A 17,693-nucleotide genomic window follows, 5' to 3' on the forward strand; every position below is an offset into this window, starting at 1 on the left:
AAGTTGCCAAGAAAAACTTCCTGACATTGAAATGCACTAAGCTTTCAGCTCATCTCTCAGGGGAGCAGGAAGGCCCATCACTTGAAATGTTTAACATCAGACTGGAGGAATCACTAGAAAAATATACTACAGGGAACAACTTCTTATTGGCAGAAAGATGGACTGAATGCTGTAAAAGGGATTTTCTATCTCTAATGTTTACTTTTTATGATAGTCATTTATGTTTTTCCGTTGTTACAGGTAGAGAAAAATCTATACAAGTTATTGGCTCTGGCACAGCATACCTAATTTCTGTAGAGCCATGTATCTGGGGCACTCAGGCAAGCTCAACACTACTTCTTGCCTTTCCTTGTTCATTTTTCCACAGGCACTGTGAGGTTCTTTTTAGTAAAAACGGTAGAAATCTTCACAACATATTCCCAACACCAATGCAAAACCCATCTAAGCACCCCAAGTTTGGATTTAGCTCAAACTAAACGTGGACTAAAGTGAAGGAGAAAATCATGTCATAGGGAGAAGTAAACCAGCAGAAGCATAAATGAAACACTCATAAAATGAGAAAGAGAAGAAGGAAGAAGTGATAGGGGAAAGGTTTGGAAAAGTGGGAATGGCACATATCCATGACAGAAGATGGCTTGCAGGTCTTTGGAAATCACCTAGAGCTATGAGGGCTGGGAGAAGTTGCTGGGAAATGCTGGGTAAGGTGATTCTCTTCCTCAGCAACTCCAGCTCTTAAAGGACATAATTTCCCATATCCCTAGGTGATGAGCTGCAGGGTGCAAACATCAATATTATTAGTACAGGAGAATCAAAGAGGGAAAAGTAAGGGCAAAACTACATCTGGTGATGGCTTCTGTTTGCCCTAGCACAGTGTAGGCAGTCAGAGTTTAAATTACTGGTGTTAATCAAATGAAAGCAAACAAATAAAAATCCTTCTATCTTTATATGCAAAAGCCAGGTTCTGTCATTAAACCCAAATCCTTTTGCTCACAGCAGCAAAGTCAAAACACCAACTTTAAACTTTAAACGGCAGAACTGAGCATGCTAAAGGTTATTTCTCCCCATCCCTCCCTGTCCTCTCACAGCCCTCGCTGAAGAGCACCAGGAGCCTGGGCTGGTTTTAGTGCAGGGATGCCAGGTGGACAGAGGTGATTCCGCGTTGCCCCTCTGGGGACACTGCAACAGCCTGACCAAAAGGCAGATATCTATCTTCCTCTGGAGAGAGGTGGGTCGAGGAAAGGCTTCCAAAGACACAGGCCCCTTGTTTCTGCCAAGCAGCTGAATGTCCCTGCCTGGCTGCTGAGCAAAGGGTGGGATTAATGAAAAGATGTCAGAATGATAATCCTTACTATCAGGAAATAGTGGACAGGATTTTTTTTTCCCCTTCACAAATTAGGGGGTGGAGGGAAGAGTGAGAACAAAACAAGAAAGCAAAAAGGGAAACAAGGAGAAGGGAGGGTTTTTGAAGCGAGAAAACCAGTAACATTATATATATACACATATATATAAAATACAGCTTCCCCTCTGCCCACCTCTTTTAATGTTTCTCTGGTGGAGTAATAAGATACCTTGGGCGTTATAAATAGCAGCACAGATGTTGACAGAAAAATGCTCCCTTAATTACCATACAAACTGCTTTACTTGAGTGAACCGTTTAAAGCGGCCTCCAAAGGAAGTTCACTCAAGCAATTCCACAGATTACAGCTAATGAACAATATTTCCTCGCTCCTATTTAGTGCTCATTAAAATGTAAAAGCCTTTCATTTTCAACAGGCACACAATAAATAATTCCTCTCTCCCTCTGCCTGGGAGCAGCCAGGATGGGAGCAGGGAGGGAGGAGACCGGCAGAGGGAGGCGGGGGGCTGCAGGAGGCAAATAAGTGGATTGGAGAAAAGCGGCCAATTCATTAAAATCCCTAGAACCAGCGGTGACTGCCGCTCGTTGGGAAAGGCCATGTGTGTGTTAGGGGCTCAGCAGGCAGGCTGGGAGCTGAGCAGGCATTTCCCACCCATCCTGGACAAGCAACACACCGCTCTGCTCCCAGGAGGCAGCCACCACTGCCAGGGCAGGTGGGGGAACAAATTGCCCCTGTACTCTCATAAAAACAACGTGGACAACTGGGAGGGGACAAAAGATGAAAAAGCTGCTATGAAAACTGACAGTCCAGCTCTGGTTGATGCTCGTTTGGACCCAGTTTAAAATTTCTCCCTGGCTTCAACCTTGCAACCCATTGCAGACCATTCCTTTTGTGCTTTGTTTGAAGCCTACCAAAGCTGAATTGGATATATGCAACTTTGGAAACTGGCTGCATTCTTTAGTTCCTGAGATGGAGCAGGTACAGGGCTGAACTTCAGGCTCCTGGCAGGTTGAAGAGCAGAGGGGTCTGTGTGCTTTAGGGCACTGTGAGATGAAGGAGCCCATGGAGACTTTATAGCACCTTCCAGTACCTAAAGAGGCTACAAGAAAAGTGGAGAGGGACTTTTTCCAAAGGGATGCGACAAGAGGGAACGGCTTTAAAGTGAAGAATGGTAGGTTCAGATGAGGTATTAGGAAGAAATTCTTTCCCATGTGGGTGGTGACTTCCTGGAACAGATTGCCCAAAGAAACTGTGGATGTCCCATCTCTGGACGTGTTCAAGGCCAGGCTGGATGGGGCTCTGAGCAACCTGGTCCAGTGGAAGGTGTCCCAACCCATACCAAGGGGAGCTGGAACAAGATGGTCTTTAAGGTTCCCTCCAATTCAAACTATTCTATGACTCCATGATTCTATGATTATCTATTCCCTTACCACCAACCTACCTAGGATTTTAGATTAATTTACAAAAAAAAAAAAAAATTTAGAAGCCAGTTAAACCATGAACAAAAGCCTTAACAAGAAAAAAACCACCAAAACCCAAGTCCACCTATCTGAAATTGTTATTTTAAGTAGAATTCCAGTTAAGTGGATGAATGGGAAATGCAGAGGTGCCAGCTGAATTGAAGTTAGTTTGCTCACAGATAGATGGCACACAGAAACATTCTCCATTAGTTTACATACGAATTTTTGAAGCAAAAAGTTAGCAAGCCACTGAGATGCTGTGCAGATAATAATTGGAAAACTGCAGGAAAGAAAACCTATTTTACCCTCTTTTAAGATGAATGGGTAAACCAGCACCCTAATGCAATACAACACTGATGTTAAGCTGGGATATGTAGCAGAACTCAGCTGAAAGGATACAGAAACACAGGTTAACAGGCTGCAATTATAGATGAAAACAAGAGAGAAACATGACTCCTGCTTCTCTCATCTGTCAAAAACCCCACAGCACCCCTCCCACTATTTTGGTTTTCTTAATTTACTTTTAAATTTTGTTTTGTTCCTTCACATTTCTAAGTGTCTGAGGAGCTTCACAATCCCTTCCTGCAGCCCAGCTTCTTTCTACCCCTCTTGCTGGTGCTGTGCTCCCTTCTGTCCCCGTGAGCCAAGCCACCCCTCCACAGGAAAGTGAATTAGCAGCAGAGGTAGCTGTTCCATCAAAGGCAATGTATTCCTGGGGGGGTTGTGTATCTCAACCTTGGCAGGGACTGCCAGAACAAAATCCCTGATATTAGCCTCCCTGAATAGAGGCTACAATCTGAGCAGGATAAAAACCATCAGAGCTTTCTCCTGTCTTTAATTTCAAGGCTTAAAAAATTGACAAGTGTATTTCCTGTGGTGATGCTAGTATACCCTATACCTGAGCCATAAATAAGACTGTGGTGGTATTCAATCATCAGAAAAGAAAAAAGAAAGCAGAGAACTAAGATCTTATATTGACCTAAGCCTCAGACGTAGATAAACTTGTCAGCAATATCACTTTGTGGTGACTTTATCTTTGTTAAACTTGTGCATGGGGAAGATGCCTTCTCACAGCTTGCAGGAGCCACTGTGACCCCACTTGCTGCATTGCCAGTGTGCAACCCTCATGCAGTAAAATTGAACCTTGGCGCAAGGATGCAGGGACATTTCTACATTAGGATAACTACTACAACAATATATTTTCTCTGAGAAAAATATTTGCAAATAATAATTGCAAGTGGAGTGCAGGAGAACTGGAAACCAGATCCCCATTCTGCCCATCTCCTTTCAGCAGAGGTGATGCCCATCCTTACTGTGGTCCCAATGACCAAAATGTGTCTGGGTTTGTGCAGTCATGAATGATGCAACTTATTATCTCACCCTGCCATGCCTCCTGTGAGCAGGCAGCTCTGGTAAAGAGGGAACTTTACCAGCAGTGCAGCATTATTGATGCTTTCAATACTCTGTACTTGGTTTTTAACTAAGGTCATTTGAAATCGGTCTTTAACACCCATCTCATTTGCTTTTTTATACTTGCCAATTTAGTGTTGTATTCACAGTGATTAATTAGTTTGTGGCAAAGGTTTATTAGGTAATCTTTCTGTCAATCAAAAATCACAGAGGTTTCTGAGCAAAGAGCAACCAGAGATTTTATAAACATAAGGAACTGATATTGTTACTGTTGTGTATGAAAAGTAGGAGCTTTGTCTTGACATGTGGCCACATACAAAAGACTTTAAAGAGTGCTTTTTATTCATGTTCCACCACAAAAGCAGCTTGATTCCCTCAGATTTTATTTTTTTAAACAAGAATCTAGAAATACTTTTGCTTTCCCTGCCTGTTTACTGCCTGATGAATTTGTAGGGCTGCTCTAGAAAACCAATCAGTAGACTTCAACAAATTAAAAAATGCTGTAGCTCACCATTTGTGAAATCTGCTATGTAGTTCATTCATCTCAATATGACTGAAAGCAAGACCAAATTTAATGAATTTAAAAGCATCTTCACCTGGAAACTCTTTCCAGTGTTTGTATTTGGGAATGCAACTTGTATATATATATGTATAAAAAGAACAATCTAAAGACATTTCAGATTTTACACCTTTATGTGTGGAATAATAGAGATTCTTTTAAGGAAGAGATAGATTACATGAAATTAACTAATTCTAAAAATGAAGAATCAACAGCACACCATATAAGAAATACAGATTATTGTCCACCTGCCTTCTTTATGCATGTTTTTACTGACTTTTTATATTGTTCTGAGTATTGTGTCAAAATTTACTGCAATCTGTACTACACGATTTTCTACATACAAATTTTCTTGTTGACAGCCATACTTCAAAAACAAAAGTGGCAAAAACTTGCAAGATTCTTTCCCTTTTAGACAGATCACTTTACTAATCTTCATAAACTTGGTGTTTTCCAGAGGATCTTGAACAATACTGTGAAAAATACAGTGAAGGTAAATGATTGTATTGACCAGAAAAGGTATTACATTGAAGAGGTTGGGAAGAGCACTTGGAGATCTTAGCTGATTAAATTAAACACAATGTAAATGTATGTCACATTCTGATTTTTACAGCACTGAGGAAACATGTAAAGAGACATAGATTAATAGTAAGAATTAGACTAAGCACTTCTCAGAGCCATTGCTGCTTTAAATTACATCAGTGCTTGTCTAAAAATGTAAAATTGTCTATACCACTGTGAGAATAAGCAGCAAGTTAACTGGAGTCCTTCCTCTGTCGCCTCCTTGAGAAAGCTGTGGGTTATTTCTATCACTCAGAGGTGATGAACAGGCAGCAGCAAAATCAGATGACGAATTCAGATCAAACTATACAGATGTAGCAGTTTTCCCCCCTAGCTAAATTCAGGAGTTCTTTTTTGTGGGCTCTGGGATTACAGATGTGGAGCTGGAACAGGAGAAGGGCACACAGGGCCACAAATCGGGCAACTCTGATATAAGGACAGATAATATAAAACTATAATCTGTTGAATATATAATCAGCATATTTAAAAGCAGCCTTTCCAAATTAAAAAAGAAAAAGGCAAGTATAGGTCTGTGATAAAATTATTACAGTGCCTGTTCTACAGCTTTGATAAACACCCCTTCCCCAGACCCACTCCTACACACAAAGCCAATCAAGCCAATAACTTCAACTGATTAACATGAATTTAGAGACAGAAAACAGACAGGTTTTAGCCCAGAGTTCACCCACAGACTAGACCTGACTGTGAGAATGAAACAGTTCTGGAGTTTGTAATATTTTAGACTTACAAATCCAGCAGCTGTATGAAATATGTTAAATATTAGTCTGGAAGCCAGAACAATGACATTTCAGTGTATCTTTATTAATCACCATTTTTGGTTTTATTATTTCTGGTTTAGTTAGACTGCATTTTATTGAATTGGCTTTTGAAAAAGCTTTCATGGCTTTATCAAAAGTGGGAAGGCTCCATTCAGAGGTTTCCTTTCATGCCCGAGACACGAAATTGGAGCAACCAACAATTTGCACACATAATTCCAGCATACCAATGAGGGAACAAAGAGAGGCAAAAATGAATTTGCTGCCTTCCTGGTCTTATTGCAGGAGACCACTGCAAGGAAAAAAAAAAAAAGGAAAGAGAAATAAAAGGGGTTATTATGTGTTTTCTTGAGGTTCCCCAGAAAGCTGAATCACCAGCATTTGCTCTATGGGTATGCAGGAGATGCCGGCGCGCCTCGCACGCCTGTGGTAAATGGATGATACTGATGGCAATCTAACTGGAACATCCTGCCTGAATATGAACAACAGATTTGTCAGTGTGTGACAGGCTGACAGCCCAGCTCCCAGCTGCTTGTCCACTGTTGTTAAATCAGTACCTTGTCTAAGTGTTCAGCAAAGAGGCAATCTGTTTCCTCCATTCGTACAGGCAGGTTGCCAGTTAAAAAACAAGCATTGGCTTTAGGCTGCAGTGCCATAATGCATTGAAAAGATGCAATCTAAACCTTTGTATGCTCCTAAGGCAACAGAGAGCAGGACTTGGAAGTACAGGCTCAGACTTGAGACTATCCTTTTCAAAACCACAAGGATACTCCACAGGGGAATCATGAAAGAAATGCATAAGGATTTGAAAACTGTGGATGACTTAACAGAACTTATTTAAGGAGGAGAATATGGCTTATTTTGGTACTAGGGAAGCAAGATCACGCTACTGTACTCAAGAATGTGCCAGAATTTCTTTATAATCTATTTTAAAGCAGTTTATAATTCATCAACAGTAACAATTAGCTCTAGGCTGAAATTTCATATGCAAAGATGCAATCCAGAAGCACTACAGGGGGAAAAACAGACCAAAAAAAAAAGGAAAATAAAAAAGGAAAACAACAAAAAAAGCAGCTTGTGTAGAGAGAAACTCGAAATTACAGAACACAACTAAAGGGCTTACTGGTTTCTGAAGCTTTTTTTTTCCTGTGACAAAAAATCTCCAGGTGGTTTCAGTTCTTTACTTTGGTAGCTGTTGGTTGACCATATAAAAAAGAGGTTTAAAAAGTGTGACAACAGTGACATGAGCTAAGGAAATCACAAACCCTGGCACTAACGCTAATGTTTTCAGCTCTTGGGTGTGATGTGTGAGGCAGTCTCTGAGGTGATGCTCAGCTATCTGAGAACCATGAATTTCCACCACCAACTGCTGCATGACTTTTGAAGCAGTTTTAGTCTGTCAGGTGATTCACAGAGTTTATTAAAGGGTCCCCAATTCCAGATCTATACATCAGTTCTCTGCTGGCTCAGAAAGAGCCATTATAGCCCGTGGGATCAATACTCATTGCAGTCTTGTTTGTGTGCCCCGAGCAAGAGAGGCTCCCCAGCAGTGTCCCTGTGCACCCTTGTCCCAGCTCAGCACCCAGGAGCTCTCACCCAGCCTCATGTTTTGCTCCCATTCCAGGCTGCCAGCCTTGCCCAGCCCTTCCCAGCACTGCCCTACCTCAGGCAGAAATTGCACTGGTGGTTTCACGGACAGCCAGCTGCACCTTCCCAGCATGGCACATCCCAATGCCTTACCTTGGGCCAAGGGTTCATACCCAAGTCCCAAGAATGCAGGTGCATAAACATGTCAGGTTATGTGCCTCTATCTCCTAAAGCAGCTTTCCCACACAGTCCTAGGTCAGGCAAGTATTCCTGCTCAGGACAATGTTAATGGGCACGCATTTTAGCTGAAGTCACTGAGATTTAAATATAGGCTTGTTAGCATCTCTCCCAATGAGAGATCATCACAGCTTAAAAATTTCTCTAGAAATCAAGATAAGAAGAATTATATTCATATACACATTTACATATAGTCTTGAAAATTACCCATTCCAAAGTAATCATGGAGACTTCTAAAATATATTAGTTATCAATTTTTCTTCTTGAAAATCCATAATATGGATTTAGAAAATAAGGCAAACTGGAGTATGAAGAGACATGTAAAAAAAGCCAATGCAACAGAATAATTTGTTTGCAGAATAATATTTTGCAACCTGTGTGGCCTACGTAGAATACATAATGGTTCAGAAAAAAAAGACATAGGTGGCAGGCTTAAGTCTGAATTCTCCTCTTGGTAAGAAAATCATGTGAAATGAATGCTAAAAGAAACTTTAGGTCACATCACACTATCAAGCATGCTGGTACTTAATAAAACAACCACATCTTATGAATAAAATGAGAAAAAATTAAGCTAATATTCTATTATTGTGCTCTTCTTGATTCCCTTATAATTACCAAGTATCAAATCAATTTGTATGATGATGTTTCCCCCTTCTCTAGCAGATATGTAAGATCTAGCAGAAGAGTAAGGTAATCAAGCTACAAGGTTTAAACTGAGAGCACAATCTGTTTGTGGCTTCCAAGTGTGCTGTAGCAGGAGTTATTTTTGCTGTTTGCCACAGTCTAAAGGGAAAGGGGGCAAAATATTTATGTAAGAAATGCCTGCTCTGCAGTTCATGTCACTGTTGTTAGGATGTGTCATAAAATTCAAACATAATTCTGTGACAATTAGCTTCATAATAATATATTCAGAAATACAATGCTGCGTCCTATGCCAGAAACTATTTTCTGCTTCAGTGTTTTATTGTGGCTGTATATTTTAAAGGAGCCAACTATTTTAAACCAAAGCTACTTTTTAAAATTTTCTCCTATGGAAAAGTCCGACATCAATGCACTCAGTTGCTATCCACTAGTGTTTTCCCATTTGGGGAAAAATAGTTGTATTAAAATAACCAAAAATGCCAAAAGCATTGCCAAAATGTTCAGTCTCTTCATACATTTCATGTTGGGACATTTATAAAATATACTTGTTTGTTTTACCAGTCTCCTTGATGCTAATCTTGAATTAGATCTGTAATTTAATTATCTTTTTTTCTCATTTTGTCCAGCTTTTAACCTGACTAGTAGCAGTGAACATCGAGACTGCACCTTTATTTACAGCTACCTTCATGTTTCTTTCTCAAGGATAATGAAATGAAGTGCCTTCAGCAGCTCGGCTTGCACAAGAATTTTTAAAGAAGCTTTGTAAAAATGATAATTAATATGGAGGCATTATCTTACTTCTTTACCATGATGCTGATGCTAATGAAAAAGTTACTGAGATGTTACTCTCTGGGCCAAAAAATAATAATGACAAAAAATTTTTGACTGAATATTAACCTGATACATTTACACAAATCAGCGGAAAATGTTTCCTGATTCCGCTGGGCTTTAGCCGTATTTTTAGGCAGCCTGCAAGTTAAGAGGATAAAAAATACTTGCATTATTTCATGGATTGTATATAAAGCATTATATACAACAGCCTGAGACCTGGGAAAGGATCAGGATGCCAGTGGTTCTGACCTGCACCTCCAGTAAAGCTGTGGTTTTTATCCTGGAGTTTCCTCTCTCTTCACTACATCCATTACAAGGAACAGCAATGTACAGCCAGAACAAACACTCTGCCCCTTCCTCTCATTTTAAAATTCAGAGGGAAGAGGACTTTATATGCAGATAGCTTTTTGCCTTCATAGTTCCCACTTCAAGATGATTTTCAGTCAGCATGATATTATGAATCCTATTTAACTATGCTTAAGATCTCTCATTTAGAGTTAAGTGGAAGAAGAAAAGGCAAAATTGTCTTTGCAGATGTTAAGAAGAAATTCATTGCAAGCAATCATCATTTAATATCCAGTGCTGACTTTTTGAACAAATGCTTGCTCTAAATAATAAATCAAGTGAGTTGGCACTAACAATAATACCTTCGAATATGAATGAGGAAAACAAGAATATTAAAACAACAGAAACATTTACATACAAGGCCCTGCTACTTACAGGAGGGAATGGCAGAGGACACCACAAAAAATAGCTGTTGCTTATACTCAGTTTTGTGATCTGTCACCAGCAGAGATGACTGCTGTTATGGAAAGAGAACTGGGTTCTTCCAGCCACCAGGTCCCTTAAAAATGAGCCTGCAGCATTTATTCTTTAAATAGTATGTGATGCTGTTGAGCTGTCTCCATCAGTGAGTGCTCACCCACGTGGCAGGTAGGCTGACAGGAGCCCCCACTACCAGCACCCTCTTTCCCTCAGCCACAGGAGTCTCACTGAGCTCTGCCAGAGCTTACCATGAGGACATGCCCCCCAGCTGCACAGCAGTGGAGATAAAAATCTGCAACTGCAGCAGCTCCACAGACCCCAGGAGTGTTGTTTGTTATTTGTCTCTAAGGCATGCCATTGATATCAGCTGGCAAGTTCTGGGATCTCTGAAGGTTTATTTTATCTTTCCTTCTGAGGCTGAAGGGTATTAGGTCTCACACTCAGTAGCAGGTCACACTGTTAACCAAAACATTTCACATAAGGAACAAGAGTAGCATGCAGGGTGACCAAACTAATGCCAGCTATGGATGTGAAGTCCACACCTTGGGAGAAAATAGCTGTCTTTGTTCAAAGCTGGTGACAGTGCTTTTCAAGGGTCTGGGTGTAGGTACAAGGCACAGAGGACTTGGGAACCAGGCAGCACCATGATCTACTCTATTTTAACAGCACTTCTATTTCTTTGGTGTGTTTTGTATTTCACATGCATATTTTTATATATTACACTGGATTAACCACATAATTTATGAAAATGGCTTTGCATTAAAAACTGCCCTATTGGCTAACTGTGTAAGTAAAATATCAGAGGAAATGAAGACCAATTGGCAGGTTGAAGACATGAGTTCCAAACAAAACAAGCTGTGATTCAGAACTAGCCATTAACCCCTTACCTGGCAGAAGCATTTGTTATGAACAGTGTAGCCAGTTCCTTTAGACCACCATGCTCCTGACTTTTGCAAAGATACATCTTCTCCTAAGCATCTTGATGTTAACATACATAAAGGAAAATATGAAGGGGACAATGGAAATCAGGATTGACCTAAATCCATGACTGCTCTTGTATTTGGGCTGGATTAAGATTACACCTTGAAGATGTCACAGAAAATGAGACACAAATGGATATATAGACAAATAACACAGAGGAATAATCTGGGTTTTCTCTGGAAGAATAGCATCAGAGACTAAATGCCTTTGCTAAGGTGCCAGGGAAAGCCTGGTGTGATCTCTAACTAAATCTCAAGAACAGTCCCTTAAACACAATGATACCCATGCAAAAATGAGGTGGCTTTGAGAACAGGAATGCAAAACCTTATATGCTGTGTGCTTGGCTACTCCTTAGGCATTGTATAAACTATTCTGCAGACATGTGCCTTTTACCTGTCCATATAGACATATTCCCAGCCTGCTCCAAGCACACTGCTGCAGGAGAAGGGCTGGAGGGAATAGCAGCACCCTTGTCCTGCTGCACAGGTTGAGGAGCAGCAGCAGAATCAATGTTTCCCAGCTTTGGGGACTATGCCAGCATTGTATGTCCTTCTGCCTGCTCCAGTCCTCTCTCTGCAGGACCTGGCAGAGGTTGGAAAGCTGACTACTATCTGTTCTATTACTAACATGAAGATTGGTATAGTTTTAACTCCTGCTGCTGCATCTCATTTTAGTGACCTTACACTAGTTCTCAGTAAAAGAGCTTTTTTTTTTAATCAACAAGTGGTTTGAAGTACCCTTGAGATAACTGCACTTCATCTTAATTATATATGAAGTACATCCACATCCTTACAGTGCTTTATTGGAATTTGGTGTGGCTTTCTCCTTGCCTTCTTGGGGTATCGCCTGCACAATCCCACCTATTTTGAATATGTCTAATACAGAAAAATCCAGGGCTTTTGAATAAACTGCAACATCCCACATTTGTTTCACATCAGACAATAAGGGAAGATGCTTTTAGCAGCATATTCCTGCAGGCTGATGTTCCAGACACTACAATCAAATGTAAGGCTGCATTTGGAAGCAATTGTTCCAGATGGCTGCATATTATGGAAAGTTCAGGCACACTACAAAATTCAAGATTATAATAATAATAAAGAAGGATTTCTTCATATTTTTGCTTATGGAAAAACTATAGTCTTTTCACAGGTGATGACCAATTATCCAGGATTTTTATATATTCCCTCTCCCACTATCAGAAAGTCTGACCCACACTAAAGTTGCCTTTTGAAATCTTCCATTGGTAGCAGCCTTGTCAATAGCTATATATAGATAAAAACTTGCCAAGAGAAAGGAAAAGTTGTTACAAATACTGTGTGAGATTGAGGAAGACAACAATACCAGTCATTTAAGTCACATTTACCTGTGGTAACATCAGGCTTATTTCAGTCATAAACTAACTGTAACAACTGATCCCAAACTATAAACCTTTAAATGATTACATGTTCAGGCAGATAAAATTTAATCATTTGAGACCAGATCCAGTTGAGGTCTCTTTCCTCAGACTGCTAGTACCTACTTACACTTCTGATGTATTTGAATAAAAAGAGCTGAAAAAAATTCTGGCTAGACTTTGCAACATGTAAACATTTAGTAGGGGCCTAAATGATATTCCTTTTGATTAACCATCTTCATAAACTCTCTGCTGCAGAACACAACCTCTAACACGAAGGCCTGGCACCACATGGCACCGTACTCAGACGTGCCCAAAGCTGAAGCTTTCAAATATTTACTCTCTTGGAAGCACTTGCAAGCTGTAGTAGCCATTCCTGCAAGGGAGGTCACTTCAGGTGGTTCAGGCAGCCTGTGCCACACCTGGTCAGGATGCCGTGAGTTTGGCTTCCCTTCAGGGACAGAGATGTCTTTCGTGGGCAGGGCGTTCAGTAAGAACCCTGGGACCTGCCATCCCTGCTCTTGAAGCAGTAATAAACCCTCCCTAAAGTTGGGAAATCAGTGTCTCATCTCATGAAGATAATTTGGACACCAATGGTCTATGAAGCAGACAGCTTTACAAAGCAGATTATTTTCTTTAATGATCAGGAATCAATTGGACAGGTTTCCACTAATTTTTGTATGCATTTTCACACCACTCCTTTCCTTGTGCCTTTCCACTGGGGAAAATGGAGCTTCCTGAACTTTATTTCAAGTGTAAAAGCTACTGCCAAAATTGCAGCTGCCTGGTGTTTTGTCAAAACTTGCTTTTTAAAATTCATGATTTGTCTGGAAACTTTCTTTAAAGCAATTATGAAGGTCTAACAGTTGCCATTCCCTATAAATGCCCAATACTGACCATCTTTTGCTTTGTTGCACTTGATACCTGAGAAGCAAAGCTGCTTCTATTTGTCAAAAATGTACAGCTTGCAACAGGGTGCAGCTGTGAGATATCTTTCTCAGCACTATTGGTGGATTGATGTCTTTTTCAAACAAGTACTTCAGAAAAAACTTAGCTGAATAGTCCTAAATTATTATATTTAAAATATAGAAATTATTGAACTATATACTTGATATATTTTAGTGGAAAACCTGCTTATTTAAATACCCCGCACACACTGAATTTCCTGGTTATGAAAAAAGTGAAGAAAAATACTATTTGCTTTTAGGTAATCAGATTCTGTGAGATCTAATCCTATATCCTATTTATGGCTGTGCTAGCTATTCAAAATTAAAATGAACCTTTCATCCGTGTGTATCATAAATGGGCATTTATCAGGATTATATGATTTTGCAATCCATCTGAATATGTAACCAGAATTTGTTTTCTTTCCGTTTCACTATGTAATTACCATGCAACAATAACAAAAGTGACATGTTTGAAGAACAGATAAAATGCTGTAAATTGGCCAGTAATGGTGATATTTCCTCATCTTCTGAAAAACCCATTTATTCTCTCTCTCAACAAATCAAGGCATTGTCAGCCCATACTCATCTTGTGGCCAGAGGGGCCCTACCAATTTCTAGATGTAAGCGAATACTGGAATGCAGATGAGGGCTACTAACTAAGGCTTTCAAGCCAGGCAGCTGGTCTTAGCTTGCCTCAATTTCTAAATCATCCATAATGGGGCCAAGACCTCTGAAGCACTAAAAAGAGCGAGCTGACATGCTGGACAAACTGTTAATTTTTTCCTGAAGAAGCTGCTATATTGCACATCTGTCACTGCTGTGCAGACAATTACTCGCGGAGTGGAAAAAAAAATCTGCAGCCTGTTTCTCTCGTGTAGTTGTTAACGGGCGTGATGGAGAAACACAAGCAGTGTGAGAGCTGCTACAAGAAAGCTTCTCAGCCTTCCCCCACCTTTTTTATCGAGGTCTTCCAGAAATTAAAGTGTTTGAAAGCATCCAGGCTCTGTGGTGTGCACTCTGAGCTGCGGCAATTAAGCCCAAATCTTCAGACATTTGATATCCTATGGCTGCAAGAGGCGCAGGTCACAAAGATTTGTGTACTTCAGCTATGAACTGCCCTGAAAGCCTTCCTCTCTGAATTGCTTCTCTGCTCTGTAACAGTGGAGGAAGGTTCTCAGACACCATCATTGCAAGATGCTAAACACAATAAGAGATTGATGAGAATAAAATTGCTGAAAGCATTACTTCTCATGCTACATTTCTCAAATATCTATTAAATGATGAAAAAACGTTTAATTGTGAAGTACCCATAAATTTTACACCAAGGTGCTCAAACTATCATTAATAACTGTTCTGAGGAGAAATGATTACCAGAGGTGGCCAACAAGTCTGTGCTTGGTCCTGGAGAGAACCAAAAGCAGGATTTGGGATGACTCAAAATGGATATGGAAACCACCCAGGAAGGACCTCTTAATAACATGAACCAAAGTTGGCAACACACCCTGAAAGTCACACCCTTGAACCACACCAGCTTTTAAACACTTAATGTGAACTTGTATAAAATACTGTCCGAAGACAGGCTTACCTATGGAATGAGTTCAGTATATTAATCATTAAATCAGCATACAGAATGATGAAAACAGCATCCAGTGCTGTTCCAAACATTTCTGATGGCAGGAAAACCTTGGCACAGTATCCTGCTGCTGGCCTGCAAGCATTTCCCCCCTTTTAAGAGGTTACATGACTCACATGCCAACCAAAGGACAAACCTGGTTCACAGGCTCAATTTTATCTACACTAAACTTTTGGAAGTCTTGACTCAGAAATCGTCTTTCATCAATCAATAATTTCAATTTAAAATAATTAAACAAATTAATAAAATAAAACATTACCTTCACCATTCTTTTCCCTTTCATCCGGCACAGGAACACTAGACACAATTGGATGATGTTTTCCAGGTAAGGATTTTGCAGGATAATACACCAACAGAAGTGGTGGCTTTCAGCAATACATCTGGTCTTACAGGAAATTTCCAGATTATACAGGACATGACCACAAGGCCTTATCTGAGGCCTAAACCAACACAAAAATTGAAATCCATTTCTAAGGAAGATGGGTTGATACCAGTTCAACATTAAAAAAAGCAGTGGTGGACAGTCCTGAAGAAAAAGTGGAGGAAAAACAAGCATCTGAGAGCAGGATGACAAAACCCACCCTGTGTTCTGTGGGAAAATTTAAGAACTGTCAAGGAATGCTCTTCTGTAGCAGTGTGATTGGTATCTGGATGATTTATCCTATTTAACAACTTGAAGGCAGAAAACTAAAGTACAGAGAAAAAGGTAAAAAATTGTTAAGAGCAGACCACACCCTTGGCAGCTGGTGATACCATCCTGCCGAAGAGAAATTGGGATACACTGAAAAACACCAGGTGTATAACGTGTGTGTGTTTAGTAGGACATAATCAGGAGCCTCTGTGATTCACCTGCCAGCTGATCATATATTACCTGCTAAAATAGTATTTATTGCCAGCTGACTCCAAAAAAAACCTACCACCAAAACCTGAACACTTTCAGGAAAACTTGTGATAAAAACAAAGTTTTTGTTGCATTAAACTGACATACTAAAATACAGTAAAGTTTACAAAGTTAGGATAAAAATCAGGATAAAAGTTAGGATAAAATATTATAAAAATATTTCATTTATCAAGATTAGCAGTCACAAGAGTGGCCCTTGTGCCACTACAGAACAGATTTTAATGGTGCCTTGGACTGTGAAAAATGCCACAGAATGGAACAAAACTTAGTGCCTGCAGTGGCTCCTGCCTGACCAGCAGGCAATGCCTGTGGCACCAGGCTGGGCTCCTAAAAGGACACTGACAATTCAATGCTTCCTTTGAAAACTCCTGCTTCAAGTAGGAGTTTTTGCTGTGATGAAATTTGTGAAGAACCAACATCTTGATATCTGGGGGACTGTGATCTCACATGCCCCGCGCTGCCACACCAGGTCAGACTCACTTTTCTGTTTGGTTTCTGCATTCCTTTAACACATATGTGACTAAAAGCAGTTGTGAATTTTGTGTTCACTTCTTACCATCTTCTCTTGCGAAGGATCCAAAAGATCTCAGCCCACTGGGCCCATATTTATGGTATCTACATCAGCCAAAGAGAACAATGACTTCTTTAGAGCAGCCAGGAAGTTTTCCCCAAGACCCCACATAATTTCCTCTTCCATCTGACTTTGGAACCCTTAATTTTTCCTTCACTTCATCAGTGCTTACAGGGAGAAATAGCTGCTGAATGCAGCCCCACATGAACCAACGGAGAGCTTTCAGTCATTTTGCACTTCAGAATATGCCTTTTATCTAGGGAAATTTCTTCAGACTATTTATCTCTAAAGGTATTTTTCAGAAACAATTAAGATCACAAAGGTAGTATATAAAATGTCACAGAATTTTTCTATGGCTTGAAAAATAATTATCAGCTTATTTGCATTGTTAAACGTTAATTAGCTATGAATGGTAATTTTTTTTCAACACTGTAATACTTCAATTTCTCATTACAAAATAATTTCAGCTCTATTAATTAGTTCTAACAGTAACTCATAGTAATGGATGACACCTTAAGTGAGCTATTAAATGCACTTTACCACTGATTAGGAAGAAGACAACTAAAAAACCTGGCTAGGTTTACATAAAGGCAGAATATGAAACAATACATTGCAGATTTACCAACTTTCGTGGAAGCAACACAACCCCTCTAAGTCAGGCAGGCTAAACAGAACCAGAGGTTTTGTCACACTTCTGTGAGGTTCACAGGCTTGCCACGAACCAAACAGCCCAGTATCTAACCATGGTTTCCATTACTTTATGTATGACATTGTTCTTTGCAGAGATCTACACCTCTATGCATACACACGTGTTTGTTTGTGCAAACTCATGCAGGCAAATAATTTTCTCAATTACACAGTAAACTCCATTTTCAATTTTTTTTTTTTTTTTAATTTTGCAATTTTGCTTTTTTTTAAAATTTACCTGGTCCAAACACAGAAAAGGGATGTGGTTCTGGCCAAAAATATTCAAAGATCCACTACTCTGGATGGTGACAAAAATCGTAACAGATCTCCTGCCAATACTTCTCTTGCAACCTTTTTGTCATGGGCCAGTATAATTAAGGCATGTAGTGATTTC

Source organism: Fringilla coelebs (assembly GCF_963513975.1).
Source record: "Fringilla coelebs genome assembly, chromosome: 3".
Lineage (NCBI taxonomy): Eukaryota > Metazoa > Chordata > Aves > Passeriformes > Fringillidae > Fringilla > Fringilla coelebs.